General features: G+C 35.3%; 1 protein-coding gene across 2 annotated transcripts in view; it reads left to right on the top strand.

Annotated features, from left to right (window-relative positions):
- Positions 1-3,853: 3,853 nt before the first annotated feature.
- Positions 3,854-21,639, top strand: part of LOC142334608 (vacuolar protein sorting-associated protein VTA1 homolog) — a 102,142-nt gene continuing 84,356 nt past the window's right edge. For both annotated transcript variants that reach the window (XM_075382776.1, XM_075382778.1), the window contains exon 1: positions 3,854-3,871. The gene's annotated coding sequence lies outside the window, so the exon portion shown is untranslated. The remainder of the gene's footprint in view (positions 3,872-21,639) is intronic.

Below are 21,639 nucleotides of genomic sequence, written 5' to 3'. Positions count from 1 at the left end.
CATCTGTCAAATGTAGTTTGAAGTAATCTAATTTAGCGTCGTTTGGTTTTTGCGCAAAATACACTGAGCTTCTGATCTATCCTTGAAAGTTCGATAATCTTCGGTTTGTCAACGGAGAATGGATTGAGAACAATGGTTTGTCCTGAACTTGTTCTTATGACGCCTGTTTGAATAGCAGTCGTAATGGCCTTAGCACCTGCTGTAACGTCTGTTATTTTGTCGTTTGGATATCATCAAACTTGTTTGTTATGTTTAAAAAGCAAAAATCAATTGAATTTGGGCTTGCAACTCAATTATGCAGTTCGAGTTGGTGATAAGTGTTGATTTCAGTAATGTTGTTATCAATTAAAGTAGTGTAAAGTATATGAATACCAGGTCAACTGTCGAGTTGGTAAAACATGAAAATTGCTGTTTCAAAATGATTTATAGATTACGACAAAATGGAACCAATATCACTGTAAACTCGAATTTTGAAAATTATCTCTAACTGCAATATATTTCAGGTGTTCGGATGTAGGTCTAGCAGTTGTCCCAAAACAATAATTATTCTAACAATCAGTTCTATTCTTCATTCCTTCTAAATCTTCTCCTCAAAACAATTCAAAATCTTTCTACTCTTTCATTTCTACAAATCCATTCCTTCTAATGGCTAATTACCTACGACTAATTCTTTCAATAATTCATACTTTTTTCCATCAAAATGCTTTAACTAAATCTAAACAGAAATCTATTAACTCTAAATCCAACCAAAGATCAGACATTACTCAAATTTGGTGAAAATTAAGGGCCCAAAAGCTGAAAAGGCTTCGGAATTTAAGAGAAGAAAAAGTCAAGAACGGTTATTTTCACCCTTACAAAACTTTGGCCGTTTTTTACTTTAAACTTAAAATAACTTTCACCGTTTTCTAGCAAATGGCAGTGAGAGAACATCAACCAAAAAACTTGGCAATGATGGAATTTTTTTTGTTCCATCATTTCAAAGGAGGGTAATTAAAAAATTGCTTCTGAAGAAAAGATGGCAGTTCTTGACTGAATGCTCTTCATCTTGGACACAAATCCCAACATTCAACAATTTAGTAGCCTCAGCAAGACGGCTAGTTTACCAAAAGGAGGAGTAGCCTAATTGATGTTATAAACTTATTGAATAGTTTCATATTAATGAATGCTATGACAAGGACAAGTAACCCGATATGTCCTACGTAGTGTTGCGCAAGGACAAGTAATACTTTTACCTAAGTGTTGTGCTGATTTCGGATAGATATGATCGTGTTCATTTTTTTAAACGGATTACAAAGTAAAGGTGGAACTGGTAAGATAAATGACGCTTGTTTTGAGCTTAAAACTTCAATTTTCGCTACTTTTGTCTTTGCTGTAATTGTGATTTTCTGAGGATTGAAATTCATAATTCCAATATAATTTCGGCAATTTCCATCCAATTTACTAAAAGAAGACAATATGCAAAGGACTGACTTACTTTCAAATTGAATTGAAGTTTCTATCAATCCTGAAGTATATTCATAAGCTTTGCCTGGGTTAATCAATTCACATTCAGTAGTTTCTTGTTGATTCGGCTTTATTATAATTTTTGAGACTGTATGTAAAACTTGTGATTTCGATAATTTTTTATCGTACATTGTTGATGAGGCCAAAGAGATAGTTAGGATCGGTAAATAAAGAAGACCTTTAAAAAGATATATTACAATATTGTTTTGCGAAAGAAAGGAAGGCCGAGTAACGTTGAAAACATATTTTTAAAAAGTAGGATTTCTTCTGTAAATTGAAAATACCCGATGCTTATTTGAACTTGAACGCACCTTTCAACACGAATAATTCTACCATCTACCACTTTTACTGATTCGGGGAATACTTCTGACAATTTGAGGACATTGCTTGGCTCCTTGTTCTTCAGTATCAAGTTGCAATATTAGTTGGAATTTTAGTTGGCAATGCACTTGAAAACGCGCCCGTATATAGTAAAGCGTTAATGTGGAAAGTATCAAAAAAATGCGGAACATAGAAGAATGGCTCTGATACCAAAGAAATATTACTAGTTTTATATGCCAGGACAATAGCTGTTGGATAAAGTGGTTTTTCAGTTTTTTGAAGACTTATCTGTTGAACGGGATGTTTGTCCCACGTTCTGGTAACAGTCAAAACCAGCACTCAATATTTTTGTGTCCTGGTTGTCCACATTAGTTACAAAACAGGTTACCTCTTCCTTGGTATGAATTTTGAAAATTTTGTGACGGTTGTCCGCGATTAGTCCAACTTCCTCTATTCTGGTGCGGTTGGTAAGAAAATGAGTTTTTTCTGCGATAGTTGTTGTTTTTGGAATATCCCCTTGAATGCATGAAGCCTCTATATGGCCTTGGTTGGCTAATCCCCCTCGAGAACCTCTGCATGTTATTTCCGAGTTCTGTCTGCGTTTTTATTTTTTCGCTACTGGCAGCAGCAACCAAATTAAGCGCTTGTGTAAATGAAATTGTTGTATCATTAAACAAAAGTGCGTTAAAGGCTTTAATTGTCGCATCTTCATCTGGTAGATTGCTTTTCAGCGCTAACCTCATGGAGACAAAAGGCCCTTATGTATGCATCACGTATTCGTCTGTTTCTCTCCTGTGATCTATCTTCACCTGTTGCATTTGGAAATGCTAAATTCGCCAATTTTGTCAGATCTGTTAACTAATCTTCTGGGGTCTCTCTTGATAAATTGAATTTTCTTCCTTGATATTTCAGTTTGAATAATTCTATTCCGATTGCTCTTAGATATCGGTTTCCGAGAGCTTGGATTGTTTTGTCAAATGGGTTTCTGTCTGTTTTTGGAATTTTCAAGACGAAAGATAATGCGCCGCCTGTCAAATGTAGTTGAAGTAATCCAATTTAGCGTCGTTTGGTACTTGCGCAAAATAAACTGAGCTTCTGAACTATCCTTGAAAGTTCGAAAATCTTCTGTTTGTCAACGGAGAAATGATTGAGAACAATGGTTTGTCCTGAACTTGTTCTTGTGAAGCCTGTTTGAATAGCAGTCGTAATGGCCTTAGCCACCGCTGTAACGTCTGTCATTTTGTCGTCTAGATAGCATCAAACTTGTTTGTAATGTTTAAAAGGCAAAATTTAATTGAATTTGGGCTTGCAAATCAATTATGCAGTTGGAGTTGGTGATAAGGGTTGATTTGATTTCAGTGATGTTGTTAACAATTTAAGTAGTGTAAAATATATGAATACCAGGTCGAATTTAGAGTTGGTAAAAGATGAAAATTGCTGTTTTAAAAAAGTTTACCGCAAAATGGAACCAATATCATTGTGAACTCTAACTTTGATAATTATCTCTAACTGCAATATATTTCGGGTGTTGGGATGTAGTTCTAGCAGTTATCTCGAAACAATAATAATTCCAGCAATCAGTTCTATTCTTCGTTCTGTCTAAATCTTCTCCTTCAACAATTCAAAATATTTGTACTATTTCATTTCTACAAATCCATTCCTTCTAATGGTGAGTTATCTACGACTAATTCTTTCAATAATTCATACTTTTTCCCGCCAATAAGATCTAACTAAATCTAAATAGAATTCTGCTATCCTTAAATTCAACCAAAAATTTAAGAGAAGAAAAAGACAAGAACGTTTATTTTTACCCTTAAAATACTTTAGCCATTTTCTACTTTAAACTTAGAATAACTTTTGCCGCTTTCTAGCGAATAGCCGGCAAAAAATATCAAAAAAATTGGCAATGATAGATTTTTTTCTTCCATCATTGCAAAGGAGGGTAAATAAAAAGAAATGCTTCTGAAGAAAAGATCGTAGTTCTTAACTGACGGCTAATTTACCAAAAAAGGAGTAGCCTAATTGATATGATAAACTTATTAAATAGTTTCATATTAATGAACGCTTTGACAAAGACAAGTAACCCGAAATATTCTATCTGCAAGAAGACAGTGCAAAATAATCAATATGACGGCCAATTGTTAAAAAATGTGCGGCAACTGGTATCACGGAGTTTGTGTTTCTCTCAAAATCGATGAGGTAAAATGGCTCGGTGCATCCTGAAATTGTGATCGGCTTTGCCATATATGCATAAGTAGCAATATTCTCACCATTTATGCTAAATTGACCTCTCTCCTTGAATCATTCCAAAACAAAGTTTCAACAGTTGCCGAAAATGCAATACGAAGGCCATTGAAAAAGTTGCCGAAATGGAAACTAACTTAATCTTTCGTGAAATACCTTTACGCAAATTTTGAGCTGGCTTAGGATAGATATAATTGTGTTCATTATTTTTAACCTGATTACAAAGTAAGGGGTGAATTGACGCTTGTTTTGAGCTTAAAACTTCAATTTTTGCTGCTTTTGTCTTTGCTGTAATTGTGATTTTGTTAAGATTGAGATTCATGATTCCAACATAACTTCTGCATTTTCCATCCAATCTACTAAGAGAAGACATTATGCAAAAGCCTGACTTACTTTCAAATTGAAATGAAGGTTCTATCAATCCTGGAGCATATTCATGAGCTTTGCCTGGGTTAATCAATTGACATTTAGTAATTTCTTGTTGATTAGGACGTATTGTAATTATTGAGACTGTATGTAAAACATTTGACTTCGATAATTTTCTATCGTACTTTGTTGCCAATGAGATAGTTAGGTTCGGTAAATAAAGAAGAACTTTAAAAAGATATATTACAATATTGTTTTTGCGAAAGAATAGAAGGCCGAGTAACGTTGAAAACTTGTTTTTTAAACTTAGGAATTCTTCTGTAAATTGAAAATACCCAATGGTTAATTGAACTTGAACGCACCTTTCAACACAAATAATTCTACCATCTGCCACTTTCAATGATTCGAGAAATACTTTTGACGATTTGAGGATATTGTTTGTCTCCTTGTTCTTCAGTATCAAGTTGGAGACTTTATTTGGTAATGCATTTGAAAATGCGCCCGTATCTAATAAAACGTTGAAAGTGGAAAGTATGAAAACTAAGCGGAACATAGAAAAGTTGCTCTGCTACCAAAGACATTTTGCTAGTTTCACATGCTAGGACAATAGCCGTTAGATAATGTGGTTTTTCAGTTTTCTGAAGTCGTATATGATGGACGGGAAAATTTGTCCCACGTTCTCACGTTCTGGTAACAGACAAAACCAGCAGTCATATTTTCCGTTTTTTTGTGTCCTGGTTGTCCACAGCAACTACAAAAAGGGGTTACCTCTTCCTAGGCAGGATTTTTGAAAACGATGTGATGGTTGTTCCCGATTAAACCAACCTCCTCTATTCTGGTGAAGTTGGTTAGAAAATGAGTTTTGACCGCGATAGTTGTTGTTGTTGGAAATTCCCCATGAACGCAAGAAGCCCCTATAGGCAATGTTTGGTTATTGCCCCAAGAGAATCTCATATTATTTCCGAGTTCTGTCTGCGTTTTTATTAATTCGCGGTTGGTAGTAGCAACCAAATTATGTGCTTCCGTTATCGAAGATGTTGTCTCATTAAACGAAAGTGCCTTAAAGGATGTAATTGCCGCTTCTTCATCTCGTAGATTGCTTTTCAACGCTAACTTCCTGGAGACAAAGGTCACTTATGAATGCATCACGTATTCATCGGGTTCTCTCCTGTGATCTATCTCAGCCTGTTGGGTTTGGAATTTCGCAATTTGCCAATTTTGTTAGATCTGTTAAATAATCTTCAGGGGTCTCTCTTGATGAATTGAATTTTCGATCTTGATATTTTAGTTTGAATAATTCTATTCCGTTTGCTCTAAGATTTGGGTTTTCGAGAGCTTGAATTGTTTTGTCAAATGGGTTTCTGTCTGTTTTTGGAATTTTCAAGACGAATGATATTGCGCTGCCTGTCAAATGTAGTTGAGGTAATCCAAGTTAGCGTCGTTTGGTACTTGCGCAAAATAAACTGAGCTTCTGAACTATCCTTGAAAGTTCGAAAATCTTCTGTTTGTCAACGGAGAATGGATTGAGAACAATGGTTTGTCCTGAACTTGTTCTTGCGATGCCGCAGTCGTAATGGCCTTAGCCACTGCTGTAACGTCTGTCATTTTGTCGTCTGGATAGCATCAATTTTGTTTGTAATGTTTAAAAGGCAAAATTCAATTGAATTTGGGCTTGCAAATCAATTATGCAGTTGGAGTTGGTGATAGGGGTCGATTTGGTTTCAGTAATGTTGTTAACAATTTAATTAGTGTAAAATATATGATTAACAGGTCGACTTTCGAGTTGGTAAAATATGAAAATTGCTGTTTTAAAAAGATTTTCCGCAAAATGGAACCAATATCATTGTGAACTCTAACTTTGATCATTATCTCTAACTGCAATATATTTCGGGTGTTTGAATGTAGTTCTAGCAGTTATCCGGAAACAATAATGATTCCAGCAATCAGTTCTATTCTTCATTCCTTCTAAATCTTCTCCTTCAACAATTCAAAATATTTGTACTATTTCGTTTCTACAAATCCATTCCTTCTAATGGTAAGTTATCTACGACTAACTCTTTCAATAATTCAAATTTTTTCCACAAATAAGATTTAACTAAATCTAAATAGAAATCTGCTATCCTTAAATTCAACCAAAGATTAGACATTACTCAAATTCGGTGAAAAATACAGACCCACACGCTGAAAAGGCTTCGGAATTGAAGAGAAGAAAAAGACAAGAACGGTTATTTTCACCCTTAAAAAACTTTGGCCGTTTTCTACTTTAAACTTAAAATAACTTTCACCGTTTTCTATCTAGCAAATGGCAGTGAGAGAACATCAATCAAAAAACTTGGCAATGATGGAATTTAATTTCTTCCATCTTTTCAAAGGAGGGTAATTAAAAAAATGGTTCTGAAGAAAAGATGGCAGTTCTTGACTGAATGCCAGTTCTTGACAGTTCTTGACATCTTGGACACAAATCCCAACATTCAACAATTTAGTAGCCTCAGCAAGACGGCTAGTTTACCAAAAGGAGGAGTAGCCTAATTGATGTTATAAACTTATTGAATAGTTTCATATTAATGAATGCTATGACAAGGACAAGTAACCCGAAATGTCCTACCTGCAAGAATACAGCAAAAAAATAATTGATATGACGGCCAATTATTACAAAAAGTGCGGCAACCGGTATCACGGAGTGTGTGTTTCTCTAAAAATCGATCGAGTAAAGTGGCTCGGAACATCCACAAATTGTGTTCGGCTTTGCCATATATGCATAAGTAGCAATATTCTCACCCTTGCTGCTAAATTGACTTCTCTCAATGAATCATTCGAAAACAAAGTTTCAACGGGGCTCGAATATGCAATACCAAAGGCCATTGAAAAATTTGCCGAAATGGAAACTAATTTAGTCTTTCGTGAAATATTTTTACGCAAGTGTTGTGCTGATTTAGGATAGATATAAACGTGTTCATAAGTTCTAAACGGATTACAAAGTAAGGGGTGAACTGGTTAGATAAATGACGGTTGTTTTGAGCTTAAAACTTCAATTTTCGCTTCTTCTGTCTTTGCTGTATTTGTGATTTTGCAAGGATTGAGATTCATGATTCCAATATAATTTCGGCAATTTCCATCCAATTTACAAAAAGAAGACATTATACAAAGGACTGAATTACTTGCAAATTGAATTGAAGTTTCTATCAATCCTGGAGTATAGTCATAAGCTTTGCCTGGGTTAATCAATTGACATTCAGTAAATTCTTGTTGGTTCGGCTTTATTGTAATCTTTGAGACTGTATGTAAAATTTGTGATTTCGATAAATTTCTAGCGTACTTTGTTGATGAGGCCAATGATATAGTTAGGTTCGCTAAAAATGAAGAACTTTAAAAGGATATATTACAACATTGTTATTGCGAAAGACTGGAAGGCCGAGTAACGTTGAAAACATATTTTTTAAAATTAGGAATTCTTCTGTAAATTAAAAATACCCGATGCTTATTTGAACTTGAACGCACCTTTCGACACGAATAATTCTACCATTTGCAACTTTGACTGATTCGGGAAATATTTCTGACGATTTGAGGATATTGTTGGGCTCCTTGATCTTCAGTGTCAAGTTGGAGACTTTAATTGGCAATGCACTTGAAAATGCGCCCGTATCTAATAAAGCGTTAAGGTGGAAAGTATCAAAAAAAATGCGGAACAAAGAAAAATGGCTCTGCTATCAAAAAATTTTTGCTAGTTTTACATGCCAGGACAATAGCCGTTTGATAATGTGGTTTTTCAGTTTTTTGAAGTCGTATCTGTTGAACGCGAAGTTTTTCTCACGTTCTGCTAACATTCAAAACCAGCAGTCCTGGTTGTCCACAGCAGTTACAAAACAGGTTACTCTTCCTCGGTAGGAATTTTGAAAACGTTGTTATGGTTGTCCCTGATTAGTCCACCCTCCTCTATTCTGGTGCGGTCGGTTAGCAAATGAGTTTTGACCGCGATAATTGTTGTTGTTGGAATTTCCCCTTGAACGCAACGGTTGGCTAACGCCCCACGAGAATCTCTACATTTTTTTCCGATTTTTGTCTGCGTTTTTTTAAATTCGCGACTGGTAGCAGCAACCAAATTAAGTGCTTCCGTCATTTAAATTGTTGTCTCATTAAACGAAAGTGCCTTAAAGGATGTAATTGCCGCTTCTTCATCTCGTAGATTGCTTTTCAACGCTAACTTCCTGGAGACAAAGGTCACTTATGAATGCATCACGTAATTTGTCTGGTTCTCTTTTGTGATCTATCTCCGCCTGTTGGATTTGGAAATGCGAAATTCGCAAATCTTGTCAGATCTGTAAAATCATCGCCAGGGGTCCCTCTTGATAATTTGAATGTTCTTTCTTGATAATTCAGTTTCTTTACAATAATCCTTTTCAGTTTGCTCTTATATATCGGTTTTCGAGTGCTTGGATTGTTTTGTCAAATGTGTCTCTGTTTGCTGTCGGAATTCTCAAGACGAAAGATAATGAGCCGCCTGTCAAATGTAGTTTGAGTTAATCCTATTTAGCGTCGTTTGTTACTTGCGCGATTTTCTGATCTATCCCTAAGAGTTCAAAAATCTTCTGTTTCGCCCTCAGAGAATGGATTGAGAACAATAGTTTGTCCTGAATCTCTTCCTGTGACGCCTGTTTGAGTAGCAGTCGATATGACCTTAACCAATGATGTAATGTCTATCATTTCGTTGTTTGGATAGCATCCAATTTGTTTATAACGTTTAAAAGGCAAAATTCAATTGAATTTGGGCTTGCAAATCAATTATGCAGTTGGAGTTGGTTGGTGATAAGGGTCGATTTGATTTCATTAATGTTGTTATCAATTTAATTAGTGTAAAAAATATGAATGTCAGGTCATCTGTCGAGTGGGAAAAATATGAAAATTGCTTTTCAAAATTATTTATAGAGTACGACAAAATGTAACCAATATCATTGTGGACTCTAGCATTGATCATTATCTCTAACCGCAAAATATTTCAAGTGTTGGGATGTAGGTAAAGCAGTTATCCCAAAACAATATTGATTCTAACAATCAGTTTTATTTTTAATTCCTTCTAAATCTTCTCCTTCAACAATTCAAAATTTTTCTATACTTCATTTCTACAAATCCATTTTTTCTAATGGCAAGTTATCTACGATTAATTTATTCAAAAATTCTTACTTTTTCCACCAATAAGATTTAACTAAATCTAAATAGAAATCTATTAACTTTAAATCCAACCAAAGGTTATATATTACTCAAATTCGGTGAACAATACAGACCCAGGAGCTGAAAACCCTTATAATTTAGAAGAAGAAAAAGACAAGAACGTTTTTTTCGCTTGACAAACTTTGCAGTATTCTACTTAAAACTTAAAATAACTTTCGTGGTTTTCTAGCAAATAGCAGGGAAAGAACATCGAAAAAAACTTGGCTATATTGGAATTTTTTTTCTTCCATCCTTTAAAAGGATGGTAATTAAATAAAAATGCTTCAGAAAAAAGATGGTGGTTCTTGATTCAATGCTCTCCATCATGGACACAAATCCCACCATTAAACAATTCAGTAGCCTCAGCAGGACAGCTAGTTTACCAAAAGTTTTTTCTTCAAAAGATTATAACTTCAAAGGATTAGAGCTTCACAGGGTTAGCCTAATTGTTGTGATAAACATATTAAATAGTTTCATAATAATGAATGCTATGAAAAGGAAAAGTAACCCGAAATATTCTATCTGGAAGAAGACAGTGCAAAATAATCAACATGACGGCCAATTGTTAAAAAATGTGCGGCAACTGGTATCACGGAGTTTGTGTTTCTCTGAAAATCGATGAGGTAAAATGGCTCGGTGCATCCAGAAATTGAGTTTGGCTTTGCGATATATGCATAAGCAGCAATATTTTCACCACTGACGCTAAATTGACTTCAGTTCTTGAATCATTCGAAAACAAAATTTCAATTGTGCTTGAAAATGCAATATCCAGGGCTATTGAAAATGTTGCTGAAATGGAAACTTATTCTGTAGCTGTACACCGGTCTCCGCTAAATGTTAACCAAAATAATGGCATCATTCATCGATATAGAGACAATAGTATGAAAATTATTGTTACTGGTGTACCCGAAAATGGGGATTCAACTAACGCCCGGATTGACATTGACTTTACAAAAATAGATAGTATTTTCAATCGCATGGGATCTTAAGTCAACGATAAAGTTGTCTCTTTTAGATGGCTTGGCAAATCAATGTCACAGAGTGGTGAACGTCATAAATGTAGACCACTCTTAATTACTTGTGAAAGTCATCTTCTCTTATCTAGATGTTTTGCACGAAACTTGAACTTGCAGGACTAAAAACATACGGTTTATCTCAAGAAGTTTCTTTCTTCGTCAGAACGTGAAATCGAAAAGAAAATTTTTCAAAAATGATATGACATGACCCATAGGGAAGGTAAAAATAAATCTGATTTCAGAATCAACGAGCTTAAATTGTACTATAAGGGCAATATTGTTCCTGTCATGAAGATAGCTTTTTATCCGGAAAACCGAATTTGTTTGCTTCTTAATTGAAAATCAGCCGAGAGCCTTGAGAGACGTCACGATATTTTAAAACTGGCTTGGACCTCGGATGCAAATTTTGTCTTCCTTACTGAAACCTGGCTCCCGGGGGAAAAAGTAATTCTGAAGTTTTTCTGGGTTACTGTTATCAAATAATATCACGTAGTGATTGGGAAGTTGGAGAACATGGAGGAGTTCTGATTGCGTCACGTTCTAACTGTGATTTAGAAGCCTTAGTCTTAAGGATTGAAACTTTCTCTTTCTGTTGTTGCTGTGCAGTTATCTGTGAAGAAATTATATCTTTTTTCGTTAATGTTTACATAACTCCAGCGTCGGAGGTGGTTCGGTTGTACACAGAGTTTTGTAGTGTGTTCAATTGAGTGCCAAAAGATGAACTATTGAAGACGCTCGGCCATCTGAGAGTTCCAAGTTGCTTCTTAGGTGTCGTCGACTACCTGGTAGAAGTAAAACAGTTTGCACAAGGTGACAACATCAGGAGTTTTTCGATGTTAAAAGAGGATTTGGAGACATGGTGAAAATTTGTTAAAGATGGTTTTCCAAAGCAAATTTCTGTAAATTTATAGTTTTCCTGTTAAAAATATCAATAATGAATTGTGCTTTTCCTTGCTGATTCAATTATATTTATATTCCAATTCCAAAACTTTAGACAGATCATGCCTTCTGCTCTTCCTACTACAATGCTGATTTTCGTATGTTATGTTTGTCCCGCGTGTTCAATTGTGGCTTAAGGCTACTAATGTATATGCTTCTATTGTCAGAAAAAATTTCGTATCTTGGCTTAGACTTATTACATTATAAGCAGAGGCCACCAGCGCTCAAAAACATTCCACAACATGTTGACCACTTCATTTGGTCAAATATCAACAGTTTTGAACAACATAGGTGGAATTACTTCCAAAACAACTGTATGAAAAGACCAAATGAAATTTCAATTTACTTTGAAAACATGACTTCAGGGACGGTAAGCATTTTCGAGGTTTACGTGTAGTTAATGTCGTCGACATTTTACAAATTTTATTTTCCAAGTAAGGCTGTTAAGTATCAGGCTGACTTTTTCACAGCACTGCGCAAAAATTAATGTTTTAATGTTGTTTGCGTTTCATTTGTATGATGCCTGCTGTAAATTATTACTACCATTCTTCAGTTGTGATTGATTATAAATATTTACAGCTATTTACCATTTTCTTCATGGCCAAGAAAGCTAGAAAATGATCCGTTTGTGTGCTCATGATTTTGGTATTTTCTGGCAATGTTTCATTAAAGCCCGTGTTAGGTTTGCGGTTCAGATTCGTCGTTTTTACTTTTCGCTTTTTACTTTTTGCCCGGAACGTTTACAAATAGTTCAACTGATGTTCAACTCTAAAATTATTACATATTCATTTTTATATTTCATCTTCAATTTGCAATTTAAAATCCTTTGAAGGTTGATGACCTTCCAAAGCAAATCATCTTTCTTACCACTTACAGTTCAACATTTTTTGTCTACCTTCCTTCCGAATAATTTTCGTTCTGTTTCGGGATCACTACGTAATGTGTTAGTTTTCTGGCATTTAGAGCAATACCCCACCAGTTTCATTTCCATAAAGAGCTGATCATCGGTTGTTCTGGCATAAAAACGCTGTAGATTTTTGGCATCATTCTTCACTTCTGGTAGAATTGTGAAATTTTACAGCTATAAACATTTTATGGTCAATTCTAAAAATGATCAAAAATTGTTTTCTCTGTCCTCTCAATTTTCAATTGTACTTTCATGTGAAGTTTGTTTACTTTTCTAAACGAACTATCTGCTTCACAACTTAAAGTGCAAATATTTTGTCAACATATCTTTGTGCTAAACTGTCCTTTTGCTTCCGTTTCTTTATTGTATTGGATAATTTTTTGGCAATTAGACTAATACCACAACATTTCTTTCAATTTAGCTAAGTTCTGATTATCAGAGATTCTGGCACATTGCTTTCCTGATTTTGCTCCACCATTCTTGATATGTTTTTTATAAATCTGTACAGCTAATAAAAACTAAGTTCTTCGACATTTTCGCCTATAGTTTTCTACGTGAATTTTGTATTCCTGTAAAGATTGGTGACCTTTCTAAGCGAGCCATCTGGTCATACAGTGTAAATTCTGATCACTCTCCTTAGATATTTGTTGGGTTATTTTGAGCAATACCACACCAGGTTTTTTTTTGCAAAGAGTTGACTCTCAATATTTTGACATTTGCTTTGAACCAATTTTCGCATTTTTCAAATTCGACATTTTCCTTCAAAATTCGACATTACATTTACGCCTCATGCTCCTTCTTAATAAGTTTTTGGGATGTCTTTCATTCACCTTATCTAATGCTCTTTTGATTATTTGACAGTGTTTGCCAGAGACTCTGCAAGCTCTTATTCTCCCATTGCTGAGCTTGTTTCCTTAAAGCAGCCTCTATCATTGGATTTGAAAAATAGATTTGTCACGGCTGGCTTTAGGAGTGATTTCATGGTCGGTCTTAATATCCCTGGGGCCTGGGCTTTAGAATACAGAACCTTCAATTCCATTTCGAATGCTTCGAGGAATTGTATTCTCAGTTAGGCTTTTCACGTTCGAAGAAATATTGCTCTTAATCGGACTTATATAATGGACTCAAGTTATCTCCTCAAACTGAGCGTTGACAATTTACTGAGCTCAAAAACTGGCTATAACATAATTTTCAACGCCTTTTTCAGAGAAAAAGTCCCAAAAATTCCAAATGTGTGCTTCTATAATATGCTCAGGTTTACCTGATTTACGGACATGTGAGTTACTTAGTATCAAGTTGTTTTGTTTGAATTTAGCTTTGATCTTGCCTGATGTTGATGTTTGCCCAACGTGGGCTCATCATTTCCCTTCCTCACTAAGCCCCGTAGGTTCTTTTGGTGTCGTCACATAATATCCAACGTCTTCAATTCCGGTTTGTCTGCTTGATCTAATTCACTGTTTTGCTTCGAATAATTTTGTGTCTGGTTTTATTCAGAGTCTAACAATATCCAGGGTTCCTTTACGTGTAACGTAGACAATTACTTTGAAACGGCACTTTTTGCTGCAAAAAATCACAATCTCAACCGATTGACAGTTTGGATCTTTTTGATCTGTGGTTTGTAATCGATTAACACTAGAGGGGAAAAATTGTGAATTGAAAAAAAAAATTTTAAAAGCAAACACTTTTGGATCTCATTTGATATTTTGTGATAGTGTTTGCCAGAGACTCTGCAAGCTGTTTTCCTCCAATTGCTAAGCTTCTATCCTGAAAGCAGCCTCTATCATTGGAATTGAAGAGATTTGTCACGACTGGTTTGAAGAGTGAATTCATGGTCGGTCTTGATATCTCTGGGGCCTAGGCTCTAGAATAAAAAACTTTCAAGTCTATTTCGAATGCTTCGAGAATTGTATTCTCAGTTAGGCTTTTCACGTTCCAAGAAATAATGCCCTCAAACGGACTTATATAATGGACTCAAGCTATCTCCTCAAACTGAGCGTTGACATTTTACATAGCACAAAGTCTGGTTATAACATGATTTTCAACGCCTTTTTCAGAGAAAAAATCCCAAAAATTCCAGCTGTGTTTTTCTATAATATGTTCTGGTTTACCTGATTTACGGACAAGTGAGTTAGTTAGTATCAAGTTGTTTTGTTTAAATTTAGCTTTGCTCTTGCCTGATAATGTTGTTTGCCCAACGTGGGCTCATCCTTTCCCTTCCTCACTGAGCCCCGTAGGGTCTTTTGGTGTCGCCAAATAATATCCAACGTCTTCAAGTTCGGTTTGTCTGCTTGATCTAATTCACTGTTTTGCTTCGAATATTTTCTTGTTTGGTTTTATTCAGAGTTTAACAATATCCAGGGTTCCTTTAAGTGTAACGTAGACAATTGCTTTGAAACCTCTCTTTTTTGCTGCAAAAAATCAAAGATGTCAACCGAGTGACAATTTGGATTTGATTGATCTGTGGTTTGTAATCGATTAACATTAGAGGGGAAAAGTTGTGAATTGAAAAAAAAGATTATAAAAAAGAACAATCTTGGATCTTGTGTTCATCGCAAGCTTTACTTGAAACTGATTTCACAAACAAACAAAATGATTCACAAAATATTTAAATTTGTCACTGTTTATCTATTTCAAAAGAAGGAGTTAAAAAGAGGGATTTTTTGAAACTTTTTACAGTTAAAATCATTAAAATTCGAATACACAACGTTTCATTTAGTTTCAATGCATCGAAAAACTTTTCATATTTTTTCTGGAGTTTTTGCAATTTTAGATGTATCAAAAATACTTTTGAAAATCAAAGGTCAAAGTTTTTGCTTTTGAACTAATACTCTAATGTCAAAGTCCATCCCCGTAGGCGTCGCGCGTAATTAATTTCGGTTTAAACTTTTTGATGTAGATCGCTTTTATTGTCATTAGTTGTTCAAACCCGCAATATGCACCAAGAATCTCCCATTCAAAATTATGCGCTGTACCTTGACATGCATACTAGCGTTGTTCCACCCTGAAAATTTTCTTTTCATTTTCCAAAATTGTAGTGATAACATTTGGCTAATCTGGTCAACATCCATTACATTTAACTTTATATACCACATGCGATTTCAGATTTTTATTAAAAAGTGATTCTGTAGGGTGACCAGTTTTTGTTTTTCTCGTTGTAAAAGTGATTTGAACATCAGAAAATCTTTTCAGTTGACTCGCAAACGTTTGAGTGTTGTTTCCTCTCTATTGAGCAAAAAACGTCTGTTTAAGTTTATTTGCGTTGACATTTTTAGTTGTTTTTAGATCTTTTTAGGAGTTTTGTTAAAACCTTATCGTTTCTGGCTTTTTTATCCATTTGTTTAACAATACGGGAAGACTACTCAGTAGGACTCTGATTTTTAGTGCAGATCTCTTTATTTTTCTTATGGGCTACACCAAAGCATTGTCAATTAATGGTTGCATTAACATTTCCTATAGAGTCTTCTGAATCACATTTTTTAAATGATCTATCGGTGCAAAGCTACAGAAATTTATTAATATGCCAGTATCAGTGGATTTCTGATACCAATGACAGCCAATTTGTCTTTCATCGTTAACGTAATTGTTCAAACCTAGGAACGCCATGTTTCCATCAGCGTTGAGTTTCTCAAGTGTGAGTTGTAAGATTTTTTGGAGCAATGTCGCATTCTAAAGGCACTCTAGAGGCTTCCCTTTAACAACGCCCGAGATGTCATCCACACACTTCGTGAATGTACGTCCTCCGTTATACGCTTTTCTGCACTACAGGAACCGATCCGTACCTTTTTCTTGCATAATTTTATACTCCGTGTTGTTAATAATTTAGCAATTTGCATGAAACCAGTCTGTATATGGTTCGCATTCAACACATCGGCCTCAGCAAGTGGTGCGTCGGTTACAACCAATGCACATTTTCTCAAGTAATTCCCTCATTTGGTTTCCACAAGAATTTTTCAAAGGTTTTATCCACAAATTTGTCAAAGTTACCACCAGTTGACCACCCATTGTTAAATCGTCCGTTTGGGTGTAACATATTTTATTACATTTCAAGTGAACATATGTTACGGGTGGTCTCTATGGGCTTTTCATAACTAACCTGGGAATCTCATGAACGTCGTCATTTGAGTAAAGATCTCTAAGCGCATTTTCAATTGCGTCCTCAACCTGTAAAATTGTGTACAAGCTTTTAATATCTAGAGATAAAGTTAGCTCAAATTCCTCCAGATTGTTAGCTTCTAAAGCGCATATGGCATGTTCTGATTTAACCTCATTATTTGCCCCCTGGTAACCTCTGCAAAAAGGGTGCCAGAAGTTCCTTGCGATTCTCGTATTAACAATTGAAATAACAGGCCAAAACAGTTAACAGTTTATATTTACTTTATCAAGTCCATGGAACCTGGCCTAGCAATCACGTTTTCTTGAGCCTGTGATAAATATTTTTGCTTAGGTTACTTTGTTTCTTAAATTGATGCAAACTGTTATTTGTTTGTTTCTCAGTTTTTAAGTTTATGTTTCTCCATAACGCTCCTCGAATTGACCAGAATGTTGTTTTTTTTCCGCACCCAAAAACCGCAGCATTTCTTCACACCAAAACTTCCATCAATTGGTGCAGCTAGTAATCTTTGATCCTTCAAAAAGTCATCGACACTTTAAACCACTCTGCTACGTCTGCAAGGAATTGCATTTCAACGTCGTCCAATGCATCGTCATTATTATGAGTTCCATTCCGCAAAGGCCCAACCTGTCTCACAGAAAAGTTCATCCACTTGTCGTTAAGTCGCATACTATTCAATTTGCATTGATATCTCCTTTCGTTCTAATGTTGTATAGAACTAATGGTGAAAATTCTCTTTTCACATCTTCCCTGAAAATATCCTTATCCTCCTCAAGGTTTTCAACGAACAATGTACGGCGTTGTTCCAAACAACTTATTCCTTTCCTTAAGAGCTTAAACTGTGCACCACTTGTCCTAAACACTTAGTTTCTGGGAAATTGAAATCTCAAAAAATTCGGAAGGATGTCATTATTATTAAATTTTTTCAAGGAAATCTTTTCGATATTTACAATTTTTGGTGATTCGAGGACTTAACATAGTTTTCAATTGTTTTGATGCTTTTGTTATGCCTGAGTATGTACCCAAGCTACGGATGTGGTAGAATTTTGCACATGTTAGAAGCCCACTCAAGAACACACGGCAATGAAACTCCTTTGTTCAAAGGCTACACTCTCGTCCCTCATCTTGTGTTCTTTCTTCAATCTAAATTTTGATCTCTTCCTCCTCTGTCAATTCTCAAGTTCCTTGGGTAAAGATTTCAGTTTGACCTGGTGGCACAGAACAATGTCAACTGAATTGATCTCACCCAACGGTTCCTGGTGGGGTACCTGTATTCTTACTGCTGCAGCTGTGTTCTGTGCGTCCGTTTCGATATCAGGTGATTTTTCACCCTCATACTCACTATCCCAGTGCTCAACAACTCTTTGAAAAAATCAAGGGTTTCATTGCGCTCGCAGTATACAAGCACTTTAATATTTGTACTCTCCGTGATCAACTAGTTTATCAGCTCTTTTATACTAATTGGTCTGTAGTTGTTCAATTTGTGGCTTAATATGCTGTTGACATTAGATCATGCTACACAATTATGTCATCCCTTGTACTCAATTGACCCTTGACTCAATATTTCTATGAGATTTTCACCCGATTTTGTTATTGGTGATAAAAGGAAGTCCAGGAACTGTTTTGATCTTTGTCAGAAATTAATTAATTTTACTATATCGAACACTCTTTACTGCGTGATGAAGTGAACTGACTGCTACAATTTGAACCATCTTGTCTGTAAAACTTGGGAAAATTGTTAAAATTTTGCTTTTTCCGCTTTCTAGGGCCCGTTAATGATCAAATTGACAATGCTAAGAACTGCAGAGAAAATGAAAAAAAATCATATTGATTCAAAAAACGAAACTTTCGAGCACTGCGTTATTCGTCAGTTTTATTTAAAACTCTTTTTGCAATTGAATAAAATGAATTACGATGTTCATAAACCAGTCATTAGTAGTAGTAGTAGTAGTAGTAGTAGTAGTAGTAGTAGTAGTAGTAGTAGTAGTAGTAGTAGTAGTAGTAGTAGTAGTAGTAGTAGTAGTAGTAGTAGTAGTAGTAGTAGTAGTAGTAGTAGTAGTAGTAGTAGTAGTAGTAGTAGTAGTAGTAGTAGTAGTAGTAGTAGTAGTAGTAGTAGTAGTAGTAGTAGTAGTAGTAGTAGTAGTAGTAGTAGTAGTAGTAGTAGTAGTAGTAGTAGTAGTAGTAGTAGTAGTAGTAGTAGTAGTAGTAGTAGTAGTAGTAGTAGTAGTAGTAGTAGTAGTAGTAGTAGTAGTAGTAGTAGTAGTAGTAGTAGTAGTAGTAGTAGTAGTAGTAGTAGTAGGAAAGTCTTTAGGATTCCATTCAGGGGTTGTTGACATTTTAGTTTTCAAAGTGCAAGATTTTTTGGAATGGGTTGAATCAACCACATGAAAAAAAGATCCTCAAAATGCAAGAATCCATTTCATTGTAGCTTCTGTTGAACATTTCGGTTTACAACTTTGTGAGTGTCTCTTTGTTCAGTCCATTCGTGATGTGTTGCTGCAAGATGTTGATGGAGTTAGTTACTTGACTCCTAGGCATTTGCCTGTTTCTTTGAGTCAATTTTTCGAGACTTTAATTTTGAGGTCTTGGCGATTTCCATAATGACTTTTTTAGGGAATACGTCATCGGAAGCGAGTTAGTTACCTCTATTTAGGGCTTGCATGAACAAAAGCATTGTGCCGTTCCATGTACATGGAGATGGGAAGCAGCTGCAGTTATTTGTACTGTTTTTGACTGTTGCACATCCATCGAGTCACCTTTTTTCTGCATGTGTTCTAGACCTCCATGTCTGTTTTTCCCTGGGTACTTCAAGACAGGTAAAAAGTAACCAACGTTACCCTTTAGTTTTCTTAAGGAGAATTGTTTTAACAAACGTCTGCGTAGCCGTAGAACGAGTTTTCTACCACCAGTCTGAGCACTTTGCTCACGTAAACTAAGGGGTCCGGGATGGTTCACTGTGGGACATCACTCGTGACCTGTAACGGCTCCGACTTGGCATTTCTAAATTTGAGAGGTTGTTGCCTTCAACTGAGATAGCTTGCCAATAATGTAAGTAGATTTCTTCCAATGAAATCTGAAATTTTGACGCTGTTTCTTCAATTCCGATTTGGACTCAGGTCCCAATTTGCTGCAGTATAAGGCGACTGTTGTTTGTGTACTTGTATGCTGCTCTTAGAGGCCTGGTTTGGAGATGGCGCCGCTAGAATATGCATGTTTGCCCTAAAAATTCGTTATATTGAAATGGCTTGCATTGTCGAGAGATAAAAACTTGTTAACATGGACAAAACAGTTACTGGACACCAACATGGACAGAGCAAGCCACCATGAATGCAGAGAAAGGAGTCTGTGCGTTCTTTGTTTACAAAAAGATCATCGTCAAAACTACATCCTTGGGTCTGAAATTGAGAGCTCATGCTAGCTCACACTACAAATAATCTCATACGAATCACATGTTTGGAAGGCCAACCAGGCAAAATTCAAAAGTTTTATAAAACAAAGTGAGACTGACCTTCCTACATAGAGGGAATGATCAAACTGTATCTCCTTAACCTCTCAATGTGCCACGAACTGCAAGATTTCCTTCTATTGTTGAAAATTCACTACGGTTAGTACATTATATCAACTAAATGAATCATCCAACGATATATGCAAGTTGCAGAAAAAAGTACCAGAAACTCAGTCGTCAATCAAGCCGTCAATTACGACATATTGAATTTCTGTGTCAGAGTCCTACAGTTGATGAAGGATACTCAACAGCGGTGAACAACGGTTTTACTTGTACACAGTGATCAAACGACAACTTACCGAGATCTAATGGAAATTCTTCGAACAAAAATTCAATAATTCTATCTGCTCTTAGAGACTTGGCTAGTTCTGCAAAAACTGCTAAACTGCTAAAACAGACGCAAAATAATATTTCAGTTGTAAGAAATTCATTTGGGGCAGGGATTTAAAAAAATAATTGGAATTGCAATAAGTGGCAATTCATTGATTGCATAAATGATAGGTGACTCTAATTGAATTGCAATGATTGACTTGAATGACCCAATAAACTTCCCAGTAATTTTCAAGACACTATACTTCCACATCTGTAAACTTGAAATAGAAAAAAGTATCCAGTCTACAATTTTTTGTCTCAAACTGTAAGTAGTTTGACTGATTTTAGGACAAATTAATTCTTTTTCTGATAATTAATTTTTCCAAATCTTGAGAAATCTATTTGTTTATGAAAATCTTTATATAATCTCGACAAATTTATCCGTTTATCTAAACAATTTTATTTTGTTTATCCGTGTATGTTGTCTCTTTCATCGCACAAAAACCACACAAGATATCAAACGGAACAGCTAGTAATTTTTTATCCTTCAAAAAATCATGAACATTTTAAACCACTCCATCCATTGATGTTTTACGTAAATTTTTATCGTATCATTTTGCCAACAAATTTAATTCACAAAAATTTTCACCGCTAGCGTTGTTCTCACGTATCTGACGAACCAATCTGTCTAAGTCCACTTGCAAATGCAGTCAATTAAGATTGTCTCTGATTTCGGCAGTCCATCAATGCCCAATGTAGTGTCGTTATTATGAGATCGTTTCTGCAAAGGTTTGTCCTGTCTCTCAGAGAGGTTCATCTACTTGTCGTTAAGTTTCTTACTCTTCAATTTGCCTTGATATCTCCTTTCTTCTTTAATGTTGTATAGAATTGATGGTAAAAATTCTCCTGTCATATGTTTCCTGAGAAAATTCTTATCCTCCTCAAGGTCTTCATCAAACAATCTCCTTAATAGCTGAAAAATATTTTTCAAACTGTGCAGTCTTATGAGCTTAAACTGTGCACCACCTGTTCAAAACAGTACGTTGCTGGGAATTTGAAATCTCAAAAAATTGGGAATGATTTCTTTTTTAATGAATTTCTTCAAGAAAATCTATTCGATATTTACCGTTTATTTGATTATTTGAAAATTTAACAAATTTTTTTATTGTTTTAGGCCTTTGTTTTGCCTGAGTATGTACCTGATTTTGCA

This window comes from Convolutriloba macropyga, chromosome 2 (assembly GCF_964194025.1).
Source record: "Convolutriloba macropyga chromosome 2, txConMacr16.3, whole genome shotgun sequence".
NCBI classification, from domain to species: domain Eukaryota; kingdom Metazoa; phylum Xenacoelomorpha; order Acoela; family Convolutidae; genus Convolutriloba; species Convolutriloba macropyga.
This window is presented reverse-complemented; position numbering and strand designations above follow the sequence as displayed.